General features: G+C 39.2%; 1 non-coding gene across 1 annotated transcript; it reads left to right on the top strand.

The window, feature by feature from the left end:
• The first annotated feature begins 4,876 nt into the window (after positions 1 to 4,876).
• On the top strand, positions 4,877 to 4,983 carry LOC133037516 (small nucleolar RNA R71). The gene has a single exon (XR_009687603.1). It is a non-coding gene; the product is annotated as a small nucleolar RNA R71 (small nucleolar RNA).
• Positions 4,984 to 5,360: the final 377 nt, after the last annotated feature.

The following is a 5,360-nucleotide window of genomic DNA, read 5'->3' as shown; positions in this document are numbered from 1 at the left end:
TGTTCTGTGATTTATTGGTTGGAAATGGATGTTTATGCATTGTATAGGTGTACTGGAGAGTTTGGTAAGGTTTGGGCTTGATTTGAGTTAAGGGGAAGGATTTTTTGGGTTCCCAGCACAGAACCAGAATTTCGGTTCTGGGGGACCAGTACCAACCGGTCGACCGGTTGGTGACCCAGAACCGGATTGCCGGTTGGGAACCGGTCTGCCTGTTGGGGGAAATTCTAGAACCCTAGTTTTGGCCAATTTTGTGATATTTAGGGTATTGCCATGAGGTTTATCGATAGGGAACTTGTAGTTTCAAGTTTAAGTCCCGGAAAGTGATTTAGCGAGTCACTCATCTGTGTTGCTATTATTGTGATTAGGGCATCCATCTAGCACGTGAATTCCGTTCAGGTCGGCCAACACACTTGAATTCGGAAAACAGGTAAGAACTGTGTATAATGTATGATGTGATTATCTGAATGTGTGTATATGTGTTTATATATGCATGCTTGAATTATGTTAAGCACTACCAACACTTGTATGAATAAGTTATAGAGTGCATTGGTATAGTGATTATTGTGATTGTGAGTACGATACAGTGATACCAACACAAGCATGGGAAAATGCTAAGGTGTGTGGTACATCACTCAGTGTTACTCAGTGATCGGGGTAAACCCTACTGTTGCAATAATTATAAACGCTACGCAAGTATACGCAATCAAGTAGTAAATCTCACACAGGTGAGGTCGATCCCACAGGGAATTGGATTAAGTACCACTAAATTATACTTATGATTCTATTCGGCAAATCGAAGGCAATTATGATTTAAAAACAGTAAAATATGAAAGAAATTCAGAAAACTTAATAACACAATTGAAAGTTGAGCAAGATGAGATAATAGAGAGGAGAATCCTGTTGTTGTTTACCCAAATCGTTAATGATTAATTACTATCCTATTCTTGGAGTGAATGACAGATTATGAAATAACCTAGCTCCTTTCAGATCTTCTAGATTCTAAATCACATGTTATCTAATTAATTCCTTAATTAAACTAACATGAAATCAGCATTAAGTAATAATCTACTCGTCACACAAGTCATGCAAATACTTTCGTTTCACATAGAACATTGATTATCTTAATTTTAGCATTCTCAATTCTCACTTTTCAGATTTCGAATTGAGATCATAGAGCATGCACAAGGTGATCAATCTTAAACATGAAATTAAGAACAAACTAAGATAATTTCACACACAAGAATTGAGGAATGGTAATTAAACATTAACTAGGCAAAACATTAAACAACAATCATCATCCTCCCTAAATGGGAAATTTAGTTCAGAAACAAATCCATAACCATTCCTATAGCAATATTCAACATAAATAAATTAAAGAGGAATAAAGAAAAGAACTGTTGGTGGATGAATTCTGGATCTTCACTTCAATCTCTGTGCTCTTCCTGCCGCTCTCAGCTGTATTTTAGGGTTTCTGATCGCTCTCCTTGACTTCCAATCGCAGTTTTCTATTTATAACTAAAATTTAGGGTTCGATGGACGAAAATGCCCCTGGTCCGTACGGAATCTCGCCGCGGCCATATACACTCTCGCCGCGGCCAGATGAGTGAAAAAATGAGTACATTTGTTACGTAAGGAGCTTTTAGCCGCGGCCATATACAACCTCGCCGCGGCTACTGGAGCAGCCTCCAAATTTTGGTTATTTTGTGATCTAGCCGCGGCCAAGCTATGTCTAGCCGCGGCCAGATGTGCAAAATAACCCATAATTCGCGTTTTCTTGGCTCAGCCCGTCTTTTGTTGAATTTCTGCCCCCGAGACATCTTTTATTCCAAAGAACCTGAAAACATAGAAAACAAGCGTAATTCCGTCCTAACACAGCTAAAAACGCACATAAATTAGATCCAAAACATAGGCTAAAAATAGCCTAACAAACTCCCCCAAACTGTCTCTTTACTCGTCCCCGAGTAAACTAAGACTAAACTAAAAACAAACTGACAATGATAGCTAAACTTTCCAACAATTTAATTGTTACCACCACCTGCACAACTTCAATCCATCAATAACCAGAATTTCAACTTGCCAACTCTAAGAACTAAGTTGAGTGTGCAATTTACAAGTAAGTAATTCATACAAACATAAAACATCGCAATTGCCATCAATATCACAACTGTTCTAAACTTTCCAACATCCCACTAACACATGATCAATAAGTTTGAATGACATACCTCTCTCCACTAATGTTGACAAATTTCTATTTGGAATCAATAGGACTTTTTCGGTTAACATTGCATGGCTTAGGTACATGGGTAGGTGAGAAGTCATTTAGGCTACACTATACCATACGCACTATTAACCAAGAAAGCCTCGACATTTATTTTGCTTTCTTTCCAAATATCCCAAAAACAGAAATAAGAGATTGCAATTTTTCTTATGTGTGTACCTCATAATTTTCTTAACTTTTTTTTTTCTTCAAGAAGACATTTTTTTTTTCGGAGGCACAACACACAATATTATTATTTTTTCTCAATCTCTCACCCCCTACACTTTATTTTTCCACTTACAACACTTATTTCCCCCCCAAACTTGCTTCAAGGCTCATGGCATAATAAGGTATGTTCAGGGTGAAAAGAGTTTAAGATAACGGATTCAGCTCAGTTAAGTGGTGAAAAATTTAAGTGGTAAAAAAAAATTTTAAAACAGGCTAAGGCTCAACTTTGGGTATACTATGGTGAAAATTTCTAGGTAGGCTTGAAAGGCTCAATCGTTCCAAAGAAAACTTGCCTAAATCACTTTCCAAACAGAAAAAAAAAATCAAGGATTTCGCTTCAAGAGAGTATGTCAAACAAATTCTATTTCATGTACAATCAATCATTCCACGAACCAAATAGAACAGAGGTGATATGTGAGAATAACAAATGCTTTAAATCTACATGAATCACTTCCTAGCACACATCCATCTTAATTCAAACAGTTGCAAGTCAAGCACACAGTTATGTTTTAATCCATTACACAAGTGAATAACAACAATTCAATCAATCTTTCAATTTAGCTATCACACAAGACTAAAAAAACTAAAACAAACTAAACTAAAACAAATAAACTGAAAAATTTAAGTCTCCCCCCCAAACTAAAATGCACATTGTCCCCAATGTATGAAAATAAACCAGGGTGAGAGAAACTTACCTGAGCCCCATCAGAAGGGATCAAGTCCACCCTTTGCATTCAAAAGAGCCCTCGCACTAAATGAAGAAAATTTACCACCAATAGTGTTGATTTCAGAGTTTTGCACAAGAGTAAGCTCACCTTCAGAACTACCACACATCAATCTTTTCCAACGACGCTGAATCGTTCGAAGTCGCTCTTTAGGCTTTGCTTTCTTCTTATCAGTTTTAACAAAAGAACCCTTCACCACCTCAATCTTGCAACAGGTAGGAATGTCAGTTGGGGCAAAAACATTAAAATTGACCTCTTCATCTTGGACTCGCAACTTTAACTCCCCCTTTTGAACATCTATTAATGCTCGACCCGTGGCCAAGAATGGTCTTCCCAAAATAATGGGAATAGTTGAATCTTCCTCCATATCAAGAATTAAGAAATCAGCAGGGAAGATAAACTTACCAACCTTCACCAGTACATCTTCAATTATGCCACGAGGATGAGTTAGAGAACGATCCGCTAGTTGTAGAGTCACTGTTGTGGGCTTTGCTTTTCCCAATCCTAGCCTTTTGAAGACAGACAACGACATTAGATTAATGCTTGCTCCCAGATCACATAGAGCTTTAGTTTCCACTGAACCCCCTATAGAGCATGGAATATTGAAACTACCCGGATCTTTAAGCTTGGGCGGTAGTTTCTTTTGCAAAATGGCGCTACACTCCTCATTTAATGCCACTGTTTCATAGTCCTCCATTTTTCTCTTCTTAGACAATATTTCCTTCATGAACTTCACATAACGGGGCATTTGTTCCAAGGCTTCAGCAAAAGGAATGTTGATGTGTAGTCTTTTGAAGACCTCTAGAAATATTGTAAACTGCTTGTCTAGATTGGTCTTTCGGAGTCTCTGAGGATAAGGTATCTTCACATGATGATCAATACTGATTGGTGGAGACTGTTGTGGTGGTGCAGGGCTATCAGTAGCCTTCTTTTCCTTTGGTGCCGGTGTACGTACTGTTGATCCTGAACCCCATCTTCAACTGGTTGCTTGCCACTAGGTCCTTCATAACTCTTTCCACTCCTCAAGGAAATTGCTTTACATTGCTCTTTTCCTTTTGCCTCACTAGTGCTAGGTGAATTTCCTTGAGCTTGGTTTGCCACTTGAGTAGACAATTGTTCCATTTGAGTTTCTAGAGTTTTAATAGAGGCTCTAGTCTCCATCATGAATTGGAGCAATAAATCAGCTTGGATATTGGAGCCTCCACTAGGACTTTGTTGTTGGTTTTGTTGGGGCTGATTTCTCTGCTGGTAGAACTCCTGTTGGTTGTGCCCATAATTATTATTTTGGGAGTAGTTCCCAATGGCTTTTGCTTGGTCCATTGGCAAATTATCCACATCTGCCTGACACTCTGAAAAGTGATGGTTGCCTCCACATATCTCACAAATAACTTGGGGTTGTTTAGCTTGCCCTGCAATCAGCTTTGTCAAGGCCTCAACTTGAGCTGTCAATTTTGTGATGGCATCAACCTCTAGCACACCAGCTACTTTCTTAGTTTGACTCCTTTCAGTTGGCCACTGCTGATTATTTAGAGCCATCTCCTCCAATAGATCGTAAGCCTCATTAGCACTCTTTCTCATAAAAGCTCCACCAGCTGCTGCATCTATCAGAGTTCTAGTGTTACCAACCAACCCGTTGTAGAAATTGTGAACCAGCATCCACTTTTCTATGCCATGATGAGGGCATTTTCTGATTAGATCTTTAAACCTCTCCCAAGCCTCATGGAGAGATTCATTATCTTGCTGACAGAAGTTGTTTATCTCTCCTCGCAGCTTTGCAGACTTTGCTGGAGGGAAGAATTTAGACAGAAATTTTGTTGCTAAGTCTGTCCATGTTGCTATAGAATTTGGTGGCAAGGAGATCAACCAACTCTTGGCTCGCTCTCTCAGTGAGAATGGAAACAGTCTCAAACGGATGGCGTCATCACTAACTTCATTGACTTTGAAGGTCTGACATAACTCCATGAAGTTCGAGAGATGCAGATTGGGGTCTTCAGAAGGGAGTCCACCAAACTGAACTGAAGACTGCACCATTTGAAGGATGGCAGGCTTAATCTCGAAATTGTTTGCATCCACTGCCGGTGGCCTGATACATGACTGCACTCCCATCAGAGTAGGGAGAATGTAATCTCTCAAGCTACGGCCATTAGCTT

Source organism: Cannabis sativa, chromosome 4, assembly GCF_029168945.1.
Source record: "Cannabis sativa cultivar Pink pepper isolate KNU-18-1 chromosome 4, ASM2916894v1, whole genome shotgun sequence".
In the NCBI taxonomy this organism is placed as follows: Eukaryota; Viridiplantae; Streptophyta; class Magnoliopsida; order Rosales; family Cannabaceae; genus Cannabis; species Cannabis sativa.
The sequence above is the reverse complement of the archived record's forward strand: the minus strand, read 5'-3'. Positions and strand labels throughout refer to the sequence as shown.